Source organism: Lolium rigidum, chromosome 3 (assembly GCF_022539505.1).
Source record: "Lolium rigidum isolate FL_2022 chromosome 3, APGP_CSIRO_Lrig_0.1, whole genome shotgun sequence".
NCBI classification, from domain to species: Eukaryota; Viridiplantae; Streptophyta; class Magnoliopsida; order Poales; family Poaceae; genus Lolium; species Lolium rigidum.
In genome coordinates, this window is record NC_061510.1 from 149932829 (window position 1) to 149957192 (window position 24364).

Here is a 24364-nt window from a genome sequence, read left to right on the forward strand (position 1 = left end):
GGTTGCAGGGTTGCATGAGAGGGATATCTTTGACCTCTTCCTCCCCGAGTTCGATAAACCTTGGGTGATCCACTTAAGGGAAAACTTGCTGCTGTTCTACAAACCTCCGCACTTGGAGGCCCAACACCGTCTACGGGAAAGGAGGGGGAACGTAGACATCAAGCACTTTTCCGGCGCCGTTGCCGGGAGGAAAGGTAAAAGGTACTCACACTCCGGATCTTGGCTACTAAGCTATTTCCCGGCGCCGTTGTAAGTACTCGAAGCTATTTCCTTTAGACTCGCAATTGCGACATTTGGTTTCTTGTTTACACTAGTTAGGCATAATGGAAAACAACAAAAATATGAGAGATCTTTATGAACTTTATCTTGAATTAGGACATGATGTGTTTGAAGAGAGAATTAAAAACCCATGGAACTTTATATGCATGCTAATGGGAATGTTATTAATATGAATGCTTTGAACACTATTGTTGCGAATGCTATGGAAAATTCTAAGCTTGGGGAAGCTGGTTTTGATGAGCATGATCTTTTTAGTCCCCCGGGCAATGAGGAGGAAATTTACTTTGATGATACTTTGCCTCCTATTTATGATGATTATAATGATAGTAGTCTTTTGTTACCACCTGTTATGGAGGATAAATTTGATTATGATTACAATATACCTCCTATATTTGATAGCTACTTTGTTGAATTTGCTCCCACTACAATTAATAAGAATGACTACGCTTATGTTGGGAGTAGTAATTATTTTATGCATGAGACTCATGATAAGAATGCTTTATGTGATAGTTATATTGTTGAGTTTGCTCATGATGCTACTGAAAGTTATTATGAGAGAGGAAAATATGGTTGTAAAAATTTTCATGTTACTAAAACACCTCTCTATGTGCTGAAATTTTTGAAGCTACACTTGTTTTATCTTCCTATGCTTGTTAATTTGCTCTTCATGAACTTGTTTATTTACAAGATTCCTATGCATAGGAAGCATGTTAGACTTAAATGTGTTTTGAATTTGCCTCTTGATGCTCTCTTTTGCTTCAACTACTATTTCTTGCGAGTGCATCATTAAAACTGCCGAGCCCATCTTAATGGCTATAAAGAAAGAACTTCTTGGGAGATAACCCATGTGTTATTTTGCTACAGTACTTTGTTTTATATTTGTGTTTTGGAAGTTGTTTACTACTGTAGCAACCTCTCCTTATCTTAGTTTTGTGTTTTGTTGTGCCAAGTAAAGTTTCTATGTCAAAGTTGATGTTATATTTGGGATTGCTGCGCAGAAACAGCATTGCTGTCTGTCACGAATCTGGGCACAGTTCTCTGTAGAAAATTCGAAAAAATCTGCCAATTTACGAGCGTGATCCTCAGATATGTACGCAACTTTCATTAGTTTTGAGTTTTTCCATTTGAGCAAGTCTGGTGCCATCTTAAAATTCGTCTTTACGGACTGTTCTGTTTTTGACAGATTCTGCCTTTTATTTCGCATTGCCGCTTTTCTTAAGTTGAATGAGTTTCTTTGTTCCATTAACTTTCAGAAGTTTTGTGCAATGTCCAGAAGTGTTAAGAATGATTGTGTCACCTCTGAACATGTGAATTTTGATTATGCACTAACCCTCTAATGAGTTTGCTTGAAGTTTGGTGTGGCGGAAGTTTTCAAGGGTCAATAGAAGAGGGTGATATAATGTGATCGAGAAGAGTGAAAGGTCTAAGCTTGGGGATGCCCCGGTGGTTCATCCCTGCATATTTCAAGAAGACTCAAGCATCTAAGCTTGGGGATGCCCAAGGTATCCCCTTCTTCATCGACAACTTATCGAGTTTCTTCTAGTGAAACTATATTTTTATTCCATCACATCCTATGTATTTTACTTGGAGCGTCCGTGTGCTTTTATTTTTGTTTTTGTTTTGTTATCTTAGTTCTCTGAATAAGTTCATCCTTGTGTGGGAGAGAGACACGCTCCGCTGGTTCGTATGAACACATGTGTTCTTAGCTCATAATATTCATGGCGAAGTTTCTTCTTCGTTAAATTGTTATATGGTTGGAATTGGAAAATGCTACATGTAGTAATTCTAAAATGTCTTTGATAATGTGATACTTGGCAATTGTTGTGCTCATGTTTAAGCTCTTGCATCATATGCTTTGCACCCATTAATGAAGAAATACATAGAGCTTGCTAAAATTTGGTTTGCATATTTGGTCTCTCTAAGGTCTAGATAATATCTAGTATTGAGTTTTGAACAACAAGGAAGACGGTGTAAAGTCTTATAATGTTTACAATATGTCTTTTATGTGAGTTTTGCTGCACCGGTTCATCCTTGAGTTTGCTTCAAATAACCTTGCTAGCCTAAACCTTGTATCGAGAGGGAATACTTCTCATGCATCCAAAATCCTTGAGCTAACTACTATGCCATTTGTGTCCACCATACCTACCTACTACATGGTATTTCTCCGCCATTCCAAAGTAAATTGCTTGAGTGCTACCTTTAAACCATTCATTTATCACCTCTGATTTGTGTCAATGTTTTATAGCTCATGAGGAAGTATGTGGTGTTTATCTTTCAATCTTGTTGGGCAACTTTCACCAATGGACTAGTGGCTTCATCCGCTTATCCAATAATTTTGCAAAAAGAGCTGGCAATGGGATTCCCAGTCCCAAATTAATTAACAAAAAAGGCACTCCTTCATGGTATGAGATTGTTGGCAGGCACCCGAGGATTCGGTTAGCCATGGTTTGTGAAAGAAAGGTTGGAAGGAGTGCCACCCAAAAATAAAATAAAATGGGAGCCGCTCTTTGAAGGTTTGTCTGGCAAGGGGGTTAGAGTACCCACTACCATTCGTTGACAACAACAAACACTCCTCAAAACTTTACTTTTATGCTCTCTTGATGTTTTCAAAATCAAAGCTCTAGCACAAATATAGCAATCAATGCTTTCCTCTTTGAAGGACCTTTCTTTTACTTTTATTGTTGAGTCAGTTTACCTATCTCTCTCCATCCCAAGAAGCAAACACTTGTGTGAACTGTGCATTGATTCTTACATACTTGCTTATTGCATTTGTTATATTACTCTATGTTGACAATTATCCATGAGATATACATGTTACAAGTTGAAAGCAACCGCTGAAACTTAATCTTCCATTGTGTTGCTTCAATGCCTTTACTTTAAATTATTGCTTTATGAGTTAACGTTTATGCAAGACTTATTGATGCTTGTCTTGAAGTACTATTCATGAAAAGTCTTTGCTTTATGATTCATTTGTTTACTCATGTCATTTACCATTGTTTTGATCGCTGCATTCATCTCATATGTTTACAATATGATCAAGGTTATGATGGCATGTCACTTAAGAAATTATCTTTGTTATCGTTTTACCTGCTCGGGACGAGCAGAACTAAGCTTGGGGATGCTGATACGTCTCCAACGTATCGATAATTTCTTATGTTCCATGCCACATTATTGATGATATCTACATGTTTTATACACACTTTATGTCATATTTATGCATTTTCTGGAACTAACCTATTAACAAGATGCCGAAGTGCCGCTCTCGTTTTCTCGCTGTTTTTGGTTTCAGTAAATCCTAGTAACGAAATATTCTCGGAATCGGACGAAATCAACGCCCAGTGTTCCTATTTTGCCCGGAAGCATCCGGAACACCCGAGAGCCGCTGCAGGGGGCCCTGTGGGCCCCGGATGACATGGTGGCGCGGCTCGGGCCCCGGCCGCGCCACCCTATGGTGTCGTCGCCCCTTCGACCCTCCTCGCGCCGCCTCTTCGCCTATATAAAGCCCCCGCATCGAAAACCCTTACGGAGGAAGCCACGATACGAGAAAAGTTCCGCAGCCGCCGTCATCGCGAAGCCAAGATCCGGGGGACAGAGTCTCTCGTTCCGGCACCCCGCCGGAGCGGGGAAGTGCCCCCGGAAGGCTTCTCCATCGACACCGCCGCCATCTCCACCGCCATCTTCATCACCGCCGCCGCTCCCATGAGGAGGGAGTAGTTCTCCATCGAGGCTCGGGGGCTGTACCGGTAGCTATGTGGTTCATCTCTCTCCTATGTAGTTCAATACAATAATCTCATGAGCTGCCTTACATGATTGAGATTCATATGATGATGCTTGTAATCTAGATGTCATTATGCTAGTCAAGTGGGTTTTACTTATGTGATCTCCGGAGACTCCTTGTCCCACGTGTGTAAAGGTGACGAGTGTGTGCACCGTGTGGGTCTCTTAGGCTATATTTCACGAAGTACTTATTCACCGTTGAAGAGCGTAGTGAAGTGCTTATTTATATCTCTTGATGATTGCAATGTGTTTGTATCACAATTTATCTATGTGCTACTCTAGCAAAGTTATTAAAGTAGTTTTATTCCTCCCGCATGTGTGCAAAGGTGACGAGTGCGTGCACCGTGTTAGTACTTGGTTTATGCTATGATCATGATCTCTTGTAGATTGCGAAGTTAACTATTGCTATGATAATATTGATGTGATCTATTCCTCCTACATATGCATGAAGGTGACAAGTGTGCATGCTATGCTAGTACTTGGTTTAGTCGTTTTGATCTATCTTACACTTAAGGTTACTTAAACATGAGCATTATTGTGGAGCTTGTTAACTCCGGCATTGAGGGTTCGTGTAATCCTACGCAATGTGTTCATCATCCAACAAAAGTGTAGAGTATGCATTTATCTATTCTGTTATGTGATCAATGTTGAGAGTGTCCACTAGTGAAAGTGTAATCCCTAGGCCTTGTCCCTAAATACTCGCTGAGTTACTACCTGCTTGTTTACTGTTTTTACCGTGTTACTACTGCCGCAATACTACCACCATCAACTACACGCCAGCAAGGTATTTTCTGGCACCGTTGCTACTCGCTCATATATATTCATACCACCTGTATTTCACTATCTCTTCGCCGAACTAGTGCACCTATTAGGTGTGTTGGGGACACAAGAGACTTCTTGCTTTGTGGTTGCGAGGGTTGCATGAGAGGGATATCTTTGACCTCTTCCTCCCTGAGTTCGATAAACCTTGGGTGATCCACTTAAGGGAAAACTTGCTGCTGTTCTACAAACCTCTGCACTTGGAGGCCCAACACTGTCTACAGGAAAGGAGGGGGAACGTAGACATCACCTTGCCGTGGTGACGGATGCCATTGAGCACCCACTTGTTCCCCAGCTCGTCGTCGACCCAGGACCAGGAGGTCCAGGACCAGGAGCGGCCGACGCGGATGCCACTCAGATCTCGGCGAACAACGGAGCTCTGCGCACGGCTTCTTCAATCATCAACCGGCTCCGCCATCCTGACGGCGTCAGTGCCCCGGGCCGTCGTTCTAGTGCCGACAAATGGCCTCCACGCCGGGCAGTAGCTTCTCCAACAGCGAGCTCCACCCTCAAGACCCGCCTTGCTTCTCCAAGTCCAAATCGGTGAGGCCTTTTCTTGGATACATAGATGTTTAGATGTACGCTTGATGCTTCTCTATGATATATGTTTGATGATCTGTGATATATGCTTTTTTGTATATATGTGTGGTGAATTGTGCGATAAAAGCTTGTTCTTCGATATCATATGCATGGTAATAAATGGTTCCGATAGGAATATAGGATAGGCTATTCTTCAAGATAACTGAGCTCTTTTCTGGAACAAACTATGTTACTGCTAACATTTTCTTTCCTCAAATCTATGTGAAATCAAAGTACACATGAGAAAATGGTCTTACCGTCTAGCAATGAAATTATAAGAAACATGACAGAAGCAATGACTCTAAAGTTTGATAAATATTGGACTGACATACAAGGTCTAATGGGAATTGCTACTCTCCTAGATCCTAGATACAAGGATGACATGTTGAACACTTGTTTTTCTATGCTTCATGGTGTTTGTGAGGATGAGAGTGAGATCTATGTTAGAGAAGTCATCAACCTATTAAGAAAATTGCTAGAGGAATACCATGTTCATGAAGATATTCCGAAACCTCAAAATGTAGGAAGATGTACCTGCAGAGACTTATGTCAATGTTTAGTGCACGTGTGGCTAAAAGTGAGACCAACTAACAAGCGAGGTTGTTTTCACCGAGTTGGATAAATACTTGGAGGATGATTATGTTCCACTAGATACAAAGAATTTCAATGTCTTGGATTGGTGGAAGGTTGCTGGAACAAGATACCCAACACTCAGATTGATTGCAAGAGACATATATGCCATTCCAATCAGTACAATTGCTTTAGAATCTGCATTTTCTACAAGTGGAAGAGTGCTAAGTGAACATCGTAGTAGGCTTACCCCTGATTTGCTGGAAGCTTTGATGTGTTCACAAGACTGGATTAGGAATAGATACAAAGGTACATGCATAGAGCAACATCTCTAGTTATATTCCTTGTTATTTTTCATGTCTAAATTGTTGTATTCTGTTTGCTTGTAGATGATGACAATGGACAAGAAGCTAGCTTCTGGAGTGTTCTTGAAGATATTGAGGAAGGCCTCGAGGTTAGCATCTATCTCTAATACTAGTAAAATACCCATGCGTTTAAATTCGGAAGTCAATCTAATCCAAACTGCATGTGAGTCCTTGGTCTGTCTTGTGTACCGTTTAATAATACCAATCACATGACATCAATGATCGATTATTATTTAATATAGTATACTTTTAGGCCTCAAACTTTGCATAAACGATTATGAAAACATGTATATTATCCAATACTATGATAGATGAATGGATCATCAGTTATTCACTTGCTTGTTTCGGACAAGATGATGATACTACTATGATAGATGAATGGATCATCAGTTATTCACTTGTTTCGGACAGGATGATGATACTTGTATAGAACAAGCTTTCAGTCTAATCTTTTCACCTTATGCAGGGCCTGAAGCTGTAATGTTTAGTGAGTCGCAGCCTGCACTTCAGTGCTTCTACAAGTCTGAAATGATGAAGCAAAGCTTGGAGTAAAGACTGCAATTTATCTTCATTTTCGGTTCATTCGAATTATGTATTGTCATGACTCGTGTCATGTAATGGCTGAAGTTAAACTGTCAATTGATTTGTGTCATGTAATGGCTGAACTTAAACTGCTACTCCTACCATTTGTGTCATGTAATGGCTGAAACTTAAACTGCTATGTGTCCCTGTGCGGCAAAGTATTGACCCTATTTTATGTGTCCCTGTGCGGCTAAGTATTTGAACCTATATTATCTATTTCTATGACCTGTGAGTGGCTATGTGCCCAGTTTTCTCCTATTGATTTGCTGTCAATATTTTTAGCTAAGGTACTAGAGAAGTGCTGCTCAATTTTTTTTAGCCTATTGTCAGGGATGGGTAACCGCTGGTTAGCCGTTAACCCGATGGTGGTGGTTATGGTATGTGATACGTCTCAAACGTATCTATAATTTCTTATGTTCCATGCTACTTTTATGACAATACTTGAATGTTTTATACATACTTTACAGCATTATTATACATTTTCCGGCACTAACCTATTAACAAGATGCCGAAGTGCCGCTTGTTGTTTTCTCGCTATTTTTGGTTTCAGAAATCCTAGTAAGGAAATATTCTCGGAATTGGACGAAATCAACGCCCGGGGTCCTATTTTTCCACGAAGCTTCCGGAAGACCGGAGGGATAACGAAGTGGGGCCACGAGGTGGCCGGACCATAGGGCGGCGCGGCCCGAGCCCCGGCCGCGCGGCCCCGTGGTCCGGGCCCTCGCGTCGCCCCCGACCTACCCTTCCGCCTACATATAGCCTTCGTCGCGAAACCCCCGTACCGAGAGCCACGATACGGAAAACCTTCCGAGACGCCGCCGCCGCCAATCCCATCTCGGGGGATTCAGGAGATCGCCTCCGGCACCCTCGCCGAGAGGGGAATCATCACCGGAGGGGCTCTACATCATCATGCCCGCCTCCGGATTGATGCGTGAGTAGTTCATCCTTGGACTATGGGTCCATAGCAGTAGCTAGATGGTTGTCTTCTCCGCATGTGCTATCATTGTTTAGATCTTGTGAGCTGCCTAACATGATCAAGATCATCTATTTGTAATGCTACATGTTGTGTTTGGTGGGATCCGATGAATCTAGAATATTATGTCAAGTTGATTATCAATCTATCATATATGTGTTGTTTATGTTCTTGCATGCTCTCCGTTGCTAGTAGAGGCTCTGGCCAAGTTGATACTTGTAACTCCAAGAGGGAGTATTTATGCTCGATAGTGGGTTCATGCCTCCATTGAATCTGGGACAGTGACGGAAAGTTCTAAGGTTGTGGATGTGTTGTTGCTACTAGGGATAAAACATTGATGCTTTGTCTAAGGATATTTGTGTTGATTACATTACGCACCATACTTAATGCAATTATCTGTTGTTTACAACTTAATACTGGAGGGGGTGCGGACGCTAACCCGAAGGTGGATTATTTAGGCATAGATGCATGATGGATAGCGGTCTATGTACTTTGTCGTAATGCCCTGATTAAATCACATAGTAATCATCGTTGGTATGTATTGAATCTTTATTTGTCAATTGCCCACCTGTAATTTGTTCACCCAGCATGTTAGTTATCTTACTGGAGACACACCACTAGTGAACTGTGGACCCCGGTCCATTCTTTTACATCTAAATACATTCTACTGCAATCATTGTTCTTACTGTTCTTTGCAAACAAACACCATCTTCCACTCGATACGTTTAATCCTTTGTTTTCAGCAAGCCGGTGAGATTGACAACCTCACTGTTACGTTGGGGCAAAGTATCTTGATTGTGTTGTGCAGGTTCCACGTTGGCGTCGGTTTCACTGGTGTTGCGCCGCACTACACTCCTCCACCAACAACCTTCACGTGCTTCTTGGCTCCTACTGGTTCGATAACCTTGGTTTCATACTGAGGGAAACTTGCTTCTATATGCATCATACCTTCCACTTGGGGTTCCCAACGGACGTGTGCTTCGCGCGTATCAAGCTAAATTTCTGGTGCCGTTGCCGGGGAGATCAAGACACGCTGCAAGGGGAGTCTCCACATCCAATCTCTTTACTTTGTTTTTGTCTTGCTTTACTTTACTTTATTTACTGTCTTGTTTGCTTCACATTAAAAACACAAAAAAATTAGTTACTTTACTTTCTATCTTATTTACTAGTTCTATATCAAAACACAAAAAAAAAATTAGTTACTCGCATTTACTTTATTTTCCTCTTGTTTATTTCATCATGTTTCCTCCTAAGTACACTCTAAAAGACATACCGGTAGGCCGAGGGTCTATAATTGGAAGAGATAATATAGAAGATTTTTTCACTCATGTTAGTATAGCTGAAGATTTTGAAGATAGACACTTGGTAGAACTTGCTCCTACTTATGAAATTACTGCTGCTTCTCTAGTACACATGTTGGAAACTAAATTTGTTAATCTCAATCCTATAATTCAGCATATGTTTCTTACACTCTCTGATATGGAGGAAGGAGAAAAGAAAGATTTTGTCTTAGAAACCCTTCTTAAAGAATTTGGTGGTGTAGCAAGAGAGGCTAGAAAAGTCTTTATTAAATATAAAATGCTTGGCTCTTACACCAACTTTGCTAGTACCCTTGAAAGTATGGACATTGATAGGATAAAGTACACTAATAATGTTAATGATGGAGGGGATATTAAGACATCAATACCTTGCAAGCTTGTAGGAATGTTCGAGGCACTAGAAAAGAATTTTGATTGGATTGTTCCTGAAAATTTGTTTGATGAGAATAGCAAGCCTAAGAATAATGAAAAAGGAGCCTCTGAAACTTACATAGATAAGATAACATGCATTGTGGAGGAAACTCCCAACACCCCTGGTAATAATGTTGATGCTCCATCTCTTGAAAATACTTGATTTGCACTTTCTGCGCCTAGCTGAAAGGCGTTAAAGAAAAGCACTTCTTGGGAGATAACCCAAGTTTTTATTTACTATATTGTTGAGTCTTGGAATTTGTTTACTACTGTAGCAACCTCTCCTTATCATGTTTTTGTGCCAAATAAAGTTTCTATGTTAAAGTTGATGCTAGATTTGGATTGCTGCGCAGAAGTATCTGTAAAAAAATCAAAAAAATCTGCCAATTTACGAGCGTGATCCTAAGATATGTACGCAACTTTCATTAGTTTTGAGTTTTTCCGTTTGAGCAAGTTAAGTGTCCCTGCAAAATTCGTCTTTACGGACTGTTCTGTTTTTGACAGATTCTGCCTTTTGTTTCACATTGCCGCTTTTGCTATGTTTAATGAGTTTCTTTGTTCCATTAACTTTCAGAAGCTTTGTACAGGGCATTTGTGAAAAAGTGGTTCGAAACGCACCCTCCTAGTTAGGGTTTCTGGCTCCGGAGGCGATCACGATCGCGCCGTGAGATCTCTTTGTACCTCGTCGCTGATCCGTCGTGGATTGTTTCCTGCTCTCGCCCGGTCCCGTATCTCTCTCCGCTTCTACCTACACAAGCCTCGTCGTTCCTCCTTCTCGTGAGTGGCGGCGTCCTTGCTAGGGTTTAGGCGGTAGCGAATCTTGGAGGCCATGTCGGATGCTGGCGGCTCTGGATCGGTTAAGGATTCAGAAGCTGACATTGATGACCTGCTCATGCACCTGGATCTACGTGATGATGAACTCGATGATGTTGAAATTGGGGCTGATGCGGTTAAGGAATTCGAAAAGGATGCTCGCTGGTTGGCAATCGGCAAGGTTCACACCAAGAGAAGTTTCAGCGCTGATGCTCTGTTTGGGAAGATGAAAGCTATTTGGAATCTCTCTCAAGATCCAATCTGTAGGGAGGTTGGAGAAAATTTGTTTGTGTTTCAGATGCATTGCCTGGGTGATTGGAAGAAGGTAGTCCACCAGGGGCCCTGGACTTTTCGCGGATGGGCAGTACTCATTGAGGATTATGATGGCCGGGTAGACCCTGGGAAGATCTCCTTTGGGGGTTTGTTTGTCTGGGCTCAAATTCATGGTATTCCGGAGTTATACCGTAAGGTTCATGTTGTGGATGATCTAGCCCGTCGGATTGGAAAGACAAAGGAGGTTCAGATGTCTCCGAAATTGTTCTATGAAGGGAACTATGTCAGAATTCGTGTGCTTGTTGAAGTTTCACGCCCTCTGACCCGAGTTGTGTCTCTCAATATTGAGGGGGAGGGGAAGAAGAGACTGCTGGTCAAATACGAAAAAATTCCGTTCTTCTGTAAGCACTGTGGTCTGTTGGGGCATAATCATGAGGAGTGTGGGGATGGAGTCTGGACTAAAAAAGAGCTGCAATATGGTGATTTTATGCTTGCTTCTCGACGTGCAAACCTACAGAATGTTGAGCCGCTTCCTTTCAATCAACGTGGTCGTGGAGGTCATTTTGGCAGGGGTGCATACGCTGATTCCCGTAAGCCGTCATCTCAAGATGCCTCGCTTGATGAAGGGGATGAATTGTTGGACTCCGCCTCTAGTCCTTTGAAACCTACGGCTATGGAAACTTCTGGAGAAAATGATACGGGTGCCAGGAAACAGCTGGAATTTGATACTGACCTGGAGGAAGGGCTGGCCCTGGCCGGTCCATCAGAAGTTGGGGATCTTGAAGAAGTTCCCCCGCCACCCCCTTCTTATACTAATCCTCGCGATCGCACCAAGATACGGAAGACTGCAGCAAATAATGACTTGGCAACATCGGCGGCCTCCTCCGAGGAGGACCGCCGAGCCCAATGACGACATTAGGTTGGAACAGTCGGGGTCTGGGGTTGCCGGCGACTGTTCAAGAGCTCGTCTGTCTAGTGCAGACATACAAGCCCTGCTTAGTTTTCATCTGTGAGACTAGGCAAAGTAAAGAAAGAGTGGAAAATCTCAGATTTAGGATTGGCATGAAATACTGCTTTCAAGTTCAAGGTGATGGGAAAGGCGGCGGCATTGCACTCTACTGGACGGAGGATGTCACTGTGGAGCTCCTCTCCTTTAGCAAACGGCATATCGATGTGCATATCAGCGGCGGCCCCTATGATCATATGTGGAGAGGCACCTTCATCTATGGGGAGCCAAAGGCTAGCAATCGGCATCACACGTGGACAAAACTACGACAGATAAAGAGTCGCTCTGATAAACCATGGTTGATCTTGGGGGATTTTAATGAGGCTATGTGGCAAGAGGAACATTTCTCTAAATCTGCTCGGTCGGAGCGCCTTATGATGGACTTCCGTGAGGTTCTATCGCACTGTGACCTGTATGATATTGGATTCGTTCGAGCCCCGTGGACTTTTGATAACAAGAGGAAGGGTGACCAGAACGTTAAGGTTCGGCTGGATAGAGCCGTGGCGTCACCCTCGTGGTCTGCCCTGTTCCCGGAGCTTCGATTGCGGCATATCACATCATCTCGGTCGGACCACTGCCCAATTCTGCTTTCGGCGGATGAAGTGAGTGGGTGTAGATCAAACAAGCCAATAAGAAGATACGAGGTGGTCTGGGAACGTGAGCCTTCCTTGGCGGCGGCTGTAGAGGAAGCTTGGTCACGGCGCATCCCTGGCAGCGATTTGGGTGCTGTTGAGCACTCGTTCAATGAGATTATGAATAACTTGCAGCGGTGGCGCAAGATCCATTTTAAGTCAATACCAAAATAAATTGAGAGGAAACGTATTATGCTCGAGGAACTACGTCCCTTAACTGATGATGCTAGTGTTGCAGCCCGCGTCGGTTTGGAGAAGGAAATGGATGAGCTGTTATATAGGGAGGAAATCATGTGGATGCAATGCTCCAGGATTGCTTGGTTGCGCGAGGGTGATCGGAATACTAAATATTTTCACCGGCGTGCGTCGTGGAGGAGGCGCAAGAATAGGATTCGGAGATTGAGAAGGGAAGATGGTTCGTGGACTTCTGATCCGGGTGAGATGGAAAATTTAGCCAGGGATTTTTTCCAGAAGTTATATACTAGAGAGGACTTTATCCAGACGGCCCCTGTCATTGATACTATGAGGACTTGCATCGATGCGGATTTGAACGATAGACTTTGCGCACCGTTTTCAGAAAAGGAGATCAGCGATGCCCTCTTCCAGATTGGCCCTCTCAAGGCCCCAGGGCCAGACGGGTTTCTTGCTCGGTTCCTGCAACGAAATTGGGACCTACTGAAGGAAGAGGTGATTCATGCTGTTCAGGTGTTTTTTGCTACTGGTATTATGCCTGAAGAAGTAAACGACACTGCTATTGTGTTAATCCCAAAGAAAAATGACCCAGAAAGTCTTAAGGACTTCCGGCCTATAAGTCTCTGCAAGGAATCTTTAAGGTGGTTTCGAAGTGTTTGGTGAATAGGTTGAGACCCGTTCTCCAGGATATTATTTTGCCTTCACAGAGTGCATTCATACCAGGACGCCTTATTACTGATAACGCCCTGATGGCCTTTGAGTGCATACACTCAATTCAGACGGGTTCGATTTGCTCGGAAGAAATTTTGTGCTTATAAGTTGGATATGGCTAAGGCTTATGATCGTGTTGATTGGCGGTTTTTGGAAGGGGTTTTAGCGAAGTTGGGCTTTCACAGTCAATGGATTCGGTGGGTGATGGCGTGCGTTATCACCGTTCGATATTCAGTTCGCTTTAACGGAAATATGTTGGACCCCTTTACCCCATCGCGTGGCATACGCCAAGGTGATCCTCTTTCGCCTTATTTGTTCCTGTTTGTCGCTGACGGCTTGTCTTGTCTTATTCGGAAGGAAGTTGAAGCTGGGGCCCTACATGAGCTACAGATTTGTCGCCGAGCCCCGGGTATATCTCACCTGCTATTCGCATACGATTGTCTCTTATTCTTTGAGGGTTCGGTGGATCAGGAAAATGTCATCAAATCCATCCTAGACATCTATGAACAAGGTACAGGGCAATTGGTTAGTCTGGGCAAATGTTCTATCATGTATGGCGTTAACTGTACGGATGTAGTGCAAGAGCAAATCAAGGGAATTCTGAAGTATGATACCACCTGCTTTGAAGAGAAATACTTTGGGCTGCCGGTTCCTGATGGACGTATGACTAAAGGGAAATTTAAGTCGACTAAAGGGAAGTTCTCTAAACATGCTAGTGACTGGTCTGGTAAGTATATGTCATCAGGGGCAAAGGACATCTTGATTAAGTCCGTCTTACAGTCTGTGTCTACGTATGCCATGGGAGTTTTCAAATTTCCTACTGGCTTAATTGATGATTTGGAGCGCATTATTCGCGACTTCTGGTGGGGTGATGAGACCAACAAAAGGAAAATGCATTGGTTGGCCCGGGATAAAGTTACTAGGCCAAAGGGGCATGGTGGCATTGGCTTTCGCGATCTCCATGTGTTCAACCAAGCTCTGTTGGCTCGCCAGGCTTGGCGTCTAATTCAGTTTCCTGATAGCCTATGTGCGAGGTTGCTCAAAGCTAGATACTACCCCTCTGGTCACCTGTTGGATACGGCTTTCATCCAAAACCAGTCTCAAACTTGGCAGGGTATTGTGCATGGCCTTGATCTATTGAAGGAAGGTATCATTTGGCGAATTGGCACAGGGTCTAGCGTTAAAAAATTTCGAGACAATTGGATTCCTAGGCCGGGAGCTCTCAAACTGGATGGGAGAAGAGGTTTTTCGCGTCGCAAGTGGGTTTCGGAACTTATTAACCAAGGAACCAGAACGTGGGATGTGGCTGCTGTCAGCGATTGCTGTCTGCCGCATGATGCTGACACGATTCTCGGTATCAAATTACCTGCTCGTGCGACCGACGATTTCATAGCCTGGAGTGGAGAGCACAATGGCCTTTTCAGTGTTCGGTCTGCGTATCGTATTGGGCTGCAGGCTAGACTTACCTCTCTCTCTGGCGGACAATCAAGTGCCGGGCCTTCTGGTGAACGGAAAATTTGGGACCTCGTTTGGAAAGCTGCTGTTCCACCGAAGCTCAGGGTCTTTGCCGCGCCTGGAAGGTCGCATCGGACTCTCTGGGAACTAAACAGAATCTAAATCGGCGTATTGCCACGGTGGTTCCGACGTGCTCGTTATGCGGCTGTAAGGCTGAAGACTCACACCATGCGCTAATTGCATGTACCCTGGCTCGGGCTCTCCGAGAAGAGCTGCGTGTGCACTGGTCACTTCCTGATGAGTCCGCCTTCGAAGTGAATCATGATGAATGGATCTTTACGCTCCTGGGTAATGCCACTAAGGACCAACGGCCCAGGATAATATTTCTGCTGTGGCGGGTCTGGCACCATCAAAATAATATCGTGCACGGGGATGGAAAGGCATCGGTCTCAGCCTCTGTACCGTACCTAGTGAATTACCATCGCTCTTTTATAGGGGTTGGGGATGAGGCGATTAAGGCGGTGTCCTGGTCACCCCCGCCATTTGGCTCTATCAAGGTTAATGTTGATGCAGGTTGGGATGCCACGTCAAAAATGGCGGGCATTGGTGTCATCATCCGCGACCACCTGGGACAGCATGTCCTTGCTGATTGGAAGCCAATTACGGGATGCGCAAGTGCACAAGAGGCGGAAGTCATTGCTTGCCTAGAAGGTCTCTGACACCTGACGGCCATTCGTCGTTGGCATGCTTCTTTGGAGTCTGATTGTTCTTGCGCGGTGCATGTGATAATGGATGATACGGTGGTGCATGCCCCGGACTGGACCACGATTTTAGAGGCTCGTGAACTGTTGAAGATCTTTAGCGATATCTCCTTAGCTAAAGTAGATCGGAGTCAGAATGGTGTTGCTCATGTACTAGCACAATTAGGAAAATCTGGCTTCTCGGGTTGTATGAGTGACTCAGTCCCTGACTACGTTCGGGATCTGATCACTGCGGATTGTATGAACACTGTGTAATCTCCGGGCAGCAGGTTTCTTACGCACTCTTTTCCTTACCAGGGTACCTAAGGGGACTGGAAGGTTTTTAATGAGGCGGCCTGCTGCTTTTATAATATAAGTGTTCTTACGTCAAAAAAAAACTTTCAGAAGCTTTGTGCAATGTCCAGAAGTGTTAAGAATGATTGTGTCACCTCTGAATATGTGAATTTTTAATTATGCACTAACCCTCTAATGAGTTTGCTTGAAGTTTGGCGTGGAGGAAGTTTTCAAGGGTCAAGAGAAGAGGATGATATACTATGATCAAGAAGAGTGAAAGGTGGTTCATCCCTGCATATTTTAAGAAGACTCAAGCATCTAAGCTTGGGGATGCCCAAGGCATCCCCTTCTTCATCGACAACATTATCAGGTCACTTCTAGTGAAACTATATTTTTATTCCATCACATCTTATGTTCTTTACTTGGAGCGTCGGTTTGCTTTTATTTTCGTTTTGGTTTGAATAAAGTTGGATCCCATCATTCTTATATTGGAGATATTACGCTCTGCTTTTTCATATGGAACACTTGTGTTCTTAATTGTGCTTTAATGTTCATGGCGAAGGCTGAAATTGCTTCGTTAAATTGCTATTTGGTTGGAATCAGAAAATGCTGCATATGGTTTGGAATAACTTGGCAATTGTTTGAGCTCTCATAGATCATGTTTAAGCTCTTGCATCATGTAGTTTAATCTATTAATGAAGAACTACCGTAGAGCTTGTTAAAATTTGGTTTGCATGATTGGTCTTTCTAAGTCTAGATATTTTCGGGTAAAGTGTTTGAACAACAAGGAAGACAGTGTAAAGCCTTATAATGCTTGCAATATGTTCTTGTGTAAGTTTTCGTTGTATCTGTTCATACTTGTGTTTGCTTCAAACAACCTTGCTAGCCCAAACCTTGTACCGAGAGGAAATGCTTCTCGTGCATCCAAACACCTTGAGCCAAAACCTATGCCATTTGTGTCCACCATATCTACCTACTATGTGGTATTTTTCTGCCATTCCAAAGTAAATTACTTGAGTGCTACCTTTAAAATTTCATTCCTTTATCTTTGCAATATATAGCTCATGGGACAAATAGCTTAAAAACTATTGTGGTGATGAATATGTAGTTATGTGTCTTAGTTCTTATAAGTTGCTTGTTGAGCGGTAACCATGTTTCTGGGGACGCCATCAACTTTTTACCATTGTTGCATATCATGTGAGATGCTATGCATGTTCGCCTTGTCTGAAGTAAGTGCGATTTCATGATCAAATGGTTTGAGTATGCATATGTTAGAGAAGAACATTGGGCAGCTAACTAAAGCCATGTATCATGGTGGAAGTTTCAGTTTGGACATACAACCTCATTTGTCGGGGGGAAGACCCCGGGTAGGGCAATGGACGCGGAGCGGCCGGCTTGAGGTTGGCCGGCTCGCGGCAAAGGCCGGCTGAGGAGCAGCCGGCTGGAGCCGTGGCCGGCTGCCTCGGGAGCCGGCTGGCTCTAAGTCCTAGCCGGCCTGGCTGCGGCCTTCAACGCCGTGGCCGGGCCGGCTTCTACAAGCCATATCCGACTGGGGTTTGTACCTCAGACCGACTCGAGGCTGGCGAGTCTTGCCCTAGAAGGAACTGGGTAGGTGAGCCGGGTTCAAAGGTCCACGCTGACCTCATCTCCCGTAAAGTACGGGGCACTGTAGAGCAGCGAGTGCCACGCGCCGGACAAGGCCATCATGGCGTACGTCGAGCCGTACGCGCTACAGAGCATGATGACGACAACACAGCACCTCCCACGCCGCTGACCTGAGCAGGCGGATGGGACGTGCCACTACGCTCAACGGCTCCCTGGCGTCAGCGCCTCGGGAAGGGACGGGAGCCGAAGCCGGCCATGCTGGCCACTAGACCTTAGGGACTTATCTGTAAAGTGCCGGTGCCTATATAAGCCGGGCTACCCCCCTCGTGCGGGGGAGGATGGATCAGTTCTCATTCACTAGTCTTAGAGCTGCCCTGTGAGAGAAACCTTCGTCTACCTTAGCCTCCCAGGAGCAGCCGGATATACAGCTCAAGGAGCACCATTGTACTGTGTGATCATCTTATACACTCATAGCAGGAGTAGAGGTGTTACCTCCATCGGAGGGCCTCGAACCTGGGTACGTCGCCGTGTCGCTCGTGCCCATACCCGCATCCGGATACCGCCGTGAGACCACTAGGAACCACCTCGATTAGCCACCCTATGGCATATGCCGTGATGATCCCACGACATTTGGCGCCCACCGTGGGGCCTTCAGCGTCCGCGGCCGGTGTCTCCATCCGGACGGGCCTCACCACCACCACCGGCGAGAGGGTCGCTTCAGGCTTGGTCTGGAGATTCGGCTCCCTCGACTGCGTCAGCGACAACGCTGGCTGCTTCGCCGACCGGCCATTCCCCGCCGGCGGCAACATCATCAGCTTCGGCGGCTTCGACGTCTACGTCGCCACCATCGCACCACCGCGCTACCCGCGCGAGATCGTGCGCTGTGCAAGCCCTCCCCCTGGAGCCGGCGCCGGCCTCACCACCACCGGCCCTTGCATCATGCGAGAGGTCATGGCCACCGGCGACGACGCCGGAGGCAAGTCCACGCGCATCCGCGGTCCTGAGTTGGAGCGCAACAAGGACACCGGCGCATCCGCCTCGGGCGCAAAGGCGCCGCCACCACCGTCCCGGCTGGAGGAAGTCCAGGCAAAGCTGAGCACCCCGCTCACGCCTGGTGCCGACCCCACCACCATCGAGAAGGACCTGGAGGAGCACCGCCAGCTCCTCCTCAAGCAAACAGAAGAGCTGGCTGCTGCAAAGCGCCAGTGGGAGATCTCCCAGCGCGAGTTCAACCGCGCCCACGGCCTCACGCCCGCCGGCGACAACCCAAGCCGAGCCGGCCAGATCCGCCGAAGAGGAGGCGGCCTGGGCGCAGAGATCGCCCGGGACGGCGCAGCATCGCCGGCTCCGTCTACGGAGCTACCCATCTACAACACCCCCGACAAGAACATGCTCGCGGCTGAAGCCGCCGCAGAAGAGCTGCACCGCCTCGAAGGCGCAGAGTTACGCCGCCAAGCCGAGCGGGTGACCGAGCTGCTGAAGGCGGCCAACCGGCTGACCAAGGACCCCAGGTACGCCCATGCCCCTAGAGCTTCTCACGCTCGCGGCGCTGCAGGCAACGACCGAGATGGTCCGAGGGACACGGCCGAGTCCACCTCCCCCGCACCAAGCCGGCGAGCCGACAGCCGGAACACCCACGCGAGTTCCAGCCGCACAAGCCGGCCGCCCAGTGGCAACAGCGGCCGCAGCCGGCCACCTTCAAGCCGGCACGACGACGAAGAGTACGAGTACGAGAGGCCATCCACCATCAAGCATCACGCGGCTCCAGAGGCCAGCGGCCAGCGCCAGCCGGCTCGTTCCCGGCTGGGCCCGCGCGTCGAGCCGGCAGACGCCAGAGATCGCCTCGACCGGCTGGTCGAATCCCGCATCGCGGAGGAAGAAGGGCCAGCCGGCCCCAAGTGCTTCGGGCCGCGGATCATCAACGAGCCCATGATTGACGGCTTCCGGCTCCCCGCGACACGCCCAAGTACGACGGCACGGCCAAGCCGGAGGACCGGCTGCAGGACTACTCCCACTGCGGTCGGCATCGCCAAGGGCAACAAGCGGCCGGGCCGTGCGCTACTCCCCTCATGCTGCTCGGCTCCGCCCGCACCTGGCTCAACAACCTGCCGGCCGGCAGCATCAACGGCTGGCTCGATTTCGAGGCGGCTTTCATCGAGCAACTTCACCGGCACCTACCGCCGGCCGGGTCGCCCCCAACGGCTTGAGATGTGCAAGCAGGGCGCGGACGAGACGGACCGTGCATACCCGACGCGCCGGTGCGAGATGCGCAACTCCTGCGAGGGAGTGCACGAGATCCGAGCGGTCGGCTTCTTCATGGCCGGCTGCCGGCAAAACACCATGCTCGTGGCACAAGCTGCGCCGCGATGAACCCAAGACGATGGCTGCCTTGATGGCCATCGCGGACAAGTATGCGCCGGCTGAAGGAACCAGCGAGCACGCCGGCTGAGATTTCGCCGGCTCCATCCAGGAGGGACAACAACAAGCCGGCCGAGGGCGGCCACCATGGCAGCCGGCGGGACAACTACCGCGGCAAGAGGCACGGCGACCAGTCGGACCGCCGGTACGGCTCCGCCCACGTGGCAGCCGTGTCAGACCACGCGGCGGCTGGCGGAAGCCGGCGCCAGAAGCAGACGGACCGGCCCTGGAAGCCAAAGTACACCTTCGAGCAGATGCTCGACTCGCCGTGCAAGTACCACAGCGGCAAGAACCCCTCCAACCACTCCACCCGCGACTGCCACTTCATGAAGCGGCTGACGAGCGGCGAGCCCCTTCCGCCTCCACCCCCACCTCCACCAGCCGGCGGGCCGGGTGGCCAAGCCGGCGCAGAAGCCAACAACCTCGAGCACCACGAGGCTAACCAAGTGCACCATGGCGGCCGGTACCTGGCTGAGGATGCCACCTACATCATCTTCACCACCGAGCCCGAGGACAAGACGAGCCAGCAACGCCGTTCCCTCGAAGTCAACGCGGTCATGCCGCCGGTCCCCCAGTACCTAAACTGGTCAGAGCAGGCCATCACTTTTGATCGCCGCGACACACCGGCTGTCCTGCCAAAGCCGGGCAGCTACGCCATGGTCCTCGACCCCACCCTCGGCACAACCCGGCGCAGCGTGCGTTTCTCGCGTGTCCTCATCGACGGGGCAGCGGCATCAACATCCTCTACCGCGACACCGCCCGCAAGTTGGGCATCCAGGAGGCCGAGTTGCGCCCCACCCCCACCGTCTTCCATGGCATCGTGCCAGGCCACTGCTGCCAGCCGATTGGCCGGATCACCCTGGAGGTCATGTTCGGCAAGCCGGACAACTTCCGCACGGAGAACATCGAGTTCGAGGTGGTGGACCTCGTGAGTCCCTACCACGCGCTCCTGGGCAGGCCGGCCTTGACCAAGTTCATGGCGGTGCCCCACTATGGGTACCTGAAGATGAAGCTACCTGGCCCTAAGGGGGTCATCACCGTAGCCGGCGACTACCGCCGCTCCATGGACTGCGCCACGCAGAGCTCCAAGATGGCCCAGACGCTGGTCATCGCCACAGAGAAGCAGCTCATCCACGACGCCGTTGCCTTGGCCAAGGCCGCGCAGGCGGACATGCCGGCTGTGGGCAACCCGGCTGGGACGACTCACTTCCAGCCGGCCGACAACACCAAGAGGATCCTCGCTCGACCCGGCCCAGCCGGACAAGTACGTCACCATCGGTGCCGGCTTGAGCAGCAAATAGGAAAGCGAGCTCACCAGCCTTCCTCCGTGAGAATCGGGACATCTTCGCATGGTCTCCAAGGGACATGCCGGGTGTGCCGAGGAGTTGGCTGAGCACCACCTCCACGTCGGGCTCGAAGCCAAGCCGGTGAAGCAGCCTCTCGGGCGCTTCGCCGAAGAACGAAGGAAGGCCATCGGTGAAGAAATTGCCCGGCTCCTAGCTGCCGGCTTCATCATGGAAGTACCGCACCCGGACTGGTTGGCGAACCCGGTCCTGGTTTTGAAGAAGAACGGCTCCCGGCGCATGTGTATCGACTACACCAGCCTCAACAAGGCGTGCCCGAAGGACCCCTTCCCCCGCCGCGCATAGATCAAGTTATAGACTCGATCGCCGGCTGTGAACTGTTGTCTTTCCTAGATGCCTACTCGAGGCTACCACCGCATTCCTTTGAATCCGGCTGATCAAATAAAGACTTCGTTCATTACCCCGTATGGGGCTTATCGCTACACGACTATGCCATTCGGCTTGAAAAATGCGAGCGCCACCTACCAAAGGTGCATGCAAAAGTGTTTGCAGGATCAGATCGGCAGAAATGTTCACGCATACGTGGATGATGTCGTTGTAAAAACCAAGGAGATGCCTACCCTCCTTGATGACTTGAGAGAAACCTTCACCAATCTGCGAAGATTCCGGATGAAGCTCAACCCGGCCAAGTGCACGTTCGGCGTACCAGCCGGCCAACTCCTGGGCTACCTCGTCTCTCAGCGAGGAATCGAAGCCAACCCAGAGAAGATCAGTGCCATTGAGAAGATGGAGCTGCCGCAGTGCCTCAAGGACGTCCAGAAGTTCACCGGATGCCTGGCCTCCTTGAGCCGCTTCGTCGGCCGGCTGGGGAGAAGGCACCGCCCTCGTATCAATTGATGAGGAAGGCGGACAAGTTCGTCCGGTCACCGCGAGCGGATGAAGCCTTTCGTGACTTAAAGCGCGTGCTCTCAACCGCGCCAATCCTTGCAACGCCGGGTTCAATGGAGCCGATGCTGTTGTACATCGCAGCCACCAACCGAGTGGTTAGCGTTGTCCCGGTGGTGGAGCGCAAAGAAGCAGCCAACGAGGAGCAGCCGGTTCGGCGCCCGATCTACTATCTCGGCGAGGTGTCTGTCCCAGATCGAGCGGAACTACCCCCACTACCGGAAGGTCACCTACGGCGTGTACATGGCGGCCAAGAAGCTCAAGCACTACTTCCAAGAGCACCCCATTAGGGTGGTGGCCACAGCGCCCTTGGCGGAAATCATCGGCGAGCAAGGATGCCAACGGCCGGGTTGCCAAGTGGGCCCCGGAGCTAGCCGCCCACACCATCCTCTACGAGCCGCGCACGGCCATCAAGTCGCGGATCCTCGCGGACTTCTTCGTCGACCGGGCCGAGATGCAATACCTGCCGCCCGTACCGACTCCACGCACTCGGAAGCTGCACTTCGACGGCTCGAAGATGCGAAACGGCTTGGGAGCCGGCATCGTCGTCACTTCCCCCAAGGGAGATCGGCTGGACTATGTCCTCGCAGATCCACTTCGCCGCATCCAACAATGTGGCGGAGTACGAAGCGCTCATCCATGGGCTGAAGCTGGCCAAGGAGATTGGCGTGCGTCGCATCCTCTGCTTCGGCGACTCCGACTTGGTTATACAGCAAGCATCGGGCGACTGGGACGCGAAGGACGCCAACATGGCCTCATACCGCTTCCACGTCCAGCAGCTATCCGGCTTCTTCGATGGCTGTGAATTCCACCATGTGCCACGAGCAAACAATGAGGCGGCGGATGCCCTATCCAAGATTGGCTCGACCCGGCAAGCCATTCCGCCGGGCGTTGCCCCGGCGATTCTCAAGAAACCGTCCATCATACCGTCACCGGACTCGGATTCCATATTCGTGCCGGCCGACCCGGGAGGCTTCTCAGCCGAACCCGGGGGCTTCATTGCCCAAGTCGGGGGCTTATCAGCCAAACCCGCCGGCTTCTCAGCCGAACCCGGGGGCTTATCGGTCCAACGCGGGGGCTTCTCAGCCAAACTCGGGGGCTTATCAGCCAAACCCGCCGGCTTCTCAGCCGAACCCGGGGGCTTCATTGCCCAAGTCGGGGGCTTATCAGCCAAACCCGCCGGCTTCTCAGCCGAACCCGGGGGCTTATCGGTCCAACGCGGGGGCTTCTCAGCCAAACTCGTGGGCTTATCAGCCAAACCCGCCGGCTTCACAGCCGAACCCGGCGACCACGCGAGTCGAAACCGGAAGCTCCGAAGATGGAGGCCTTGGTGGTTAGCGTGTTTGAAATAAAATGCGTACCATCATGGGCACAAGAATTCCTCTCCTACCTCACCGATGGTGTGCTGCCCAAGGACAGGGTTCAAGCCGTGGCGGATTGAGAGAAGGGCCAAGGCCTATACAATCATCAACCACGAGCTGTACAAACGCAGCGTAAGTGGGGTGTTCCGACGGTGCGTCGAGCCGGCCGAAGGGATTGAACTCCTACGGGAAATCCACCGGGGAGAGTGCGGCCATCACGCCTCCTCCGGAGCCATAGTGGCCAAAGCTTTCCGGCACGGGTTTTACTCGGCCGACTGCGCTCGCAGACGCGAAGACTTGGTGAAGAAGTGCAACGGCTGCCAGCGCTTCGCAAAGCAAAGGCAAACGCCGGCTTCCGCCCTAAAAACCATCCCCATCACCTGGCCGTTTGCCGTATGGGGCTTGGATATGGTGGGCCCATTCAAGACAGCCCGAGGCGGCATGACGCATCTCTTGGTGATGATTGATAAATTCACTAAGTGGATCGAGGCCAAGCCGATCAAGAAGCTGGATGGCTCCACAGCTAGTCCACATTCCTCAAGGAGATAATCGCGAGATACGGCTACCCACATAGCATCATCACCGACAACGGCAGCAACTTCGCCGAAGGCATTTTCAAGCGCTATTGTGGGGAGATGGGGATCCGAATGGACCTGTCATCCGTAGCACACCCGGAGACCAACGGCCAAGTGGAGAAGGCAAACGGCTTGATCCTAGCCGGCATCCGGCCTCGGGCCGGTGGAGCCGCTTGAGCGCTCAACCGGCCGCCTGGATTGAAGAGCTGCCCGAGCGTGCTCGTGGAGCCTGCGCACAACGCCAAACCGCTCGGTCGGCTTCACGCCCTTCTTCCTCGTATACGGGGCCGAAGCCGTCCTCGCCGACCGACATCGAGCACGATGCGCCAAGGATCAAGCTATACACGAAGCTGAAGCCAAAGAAGC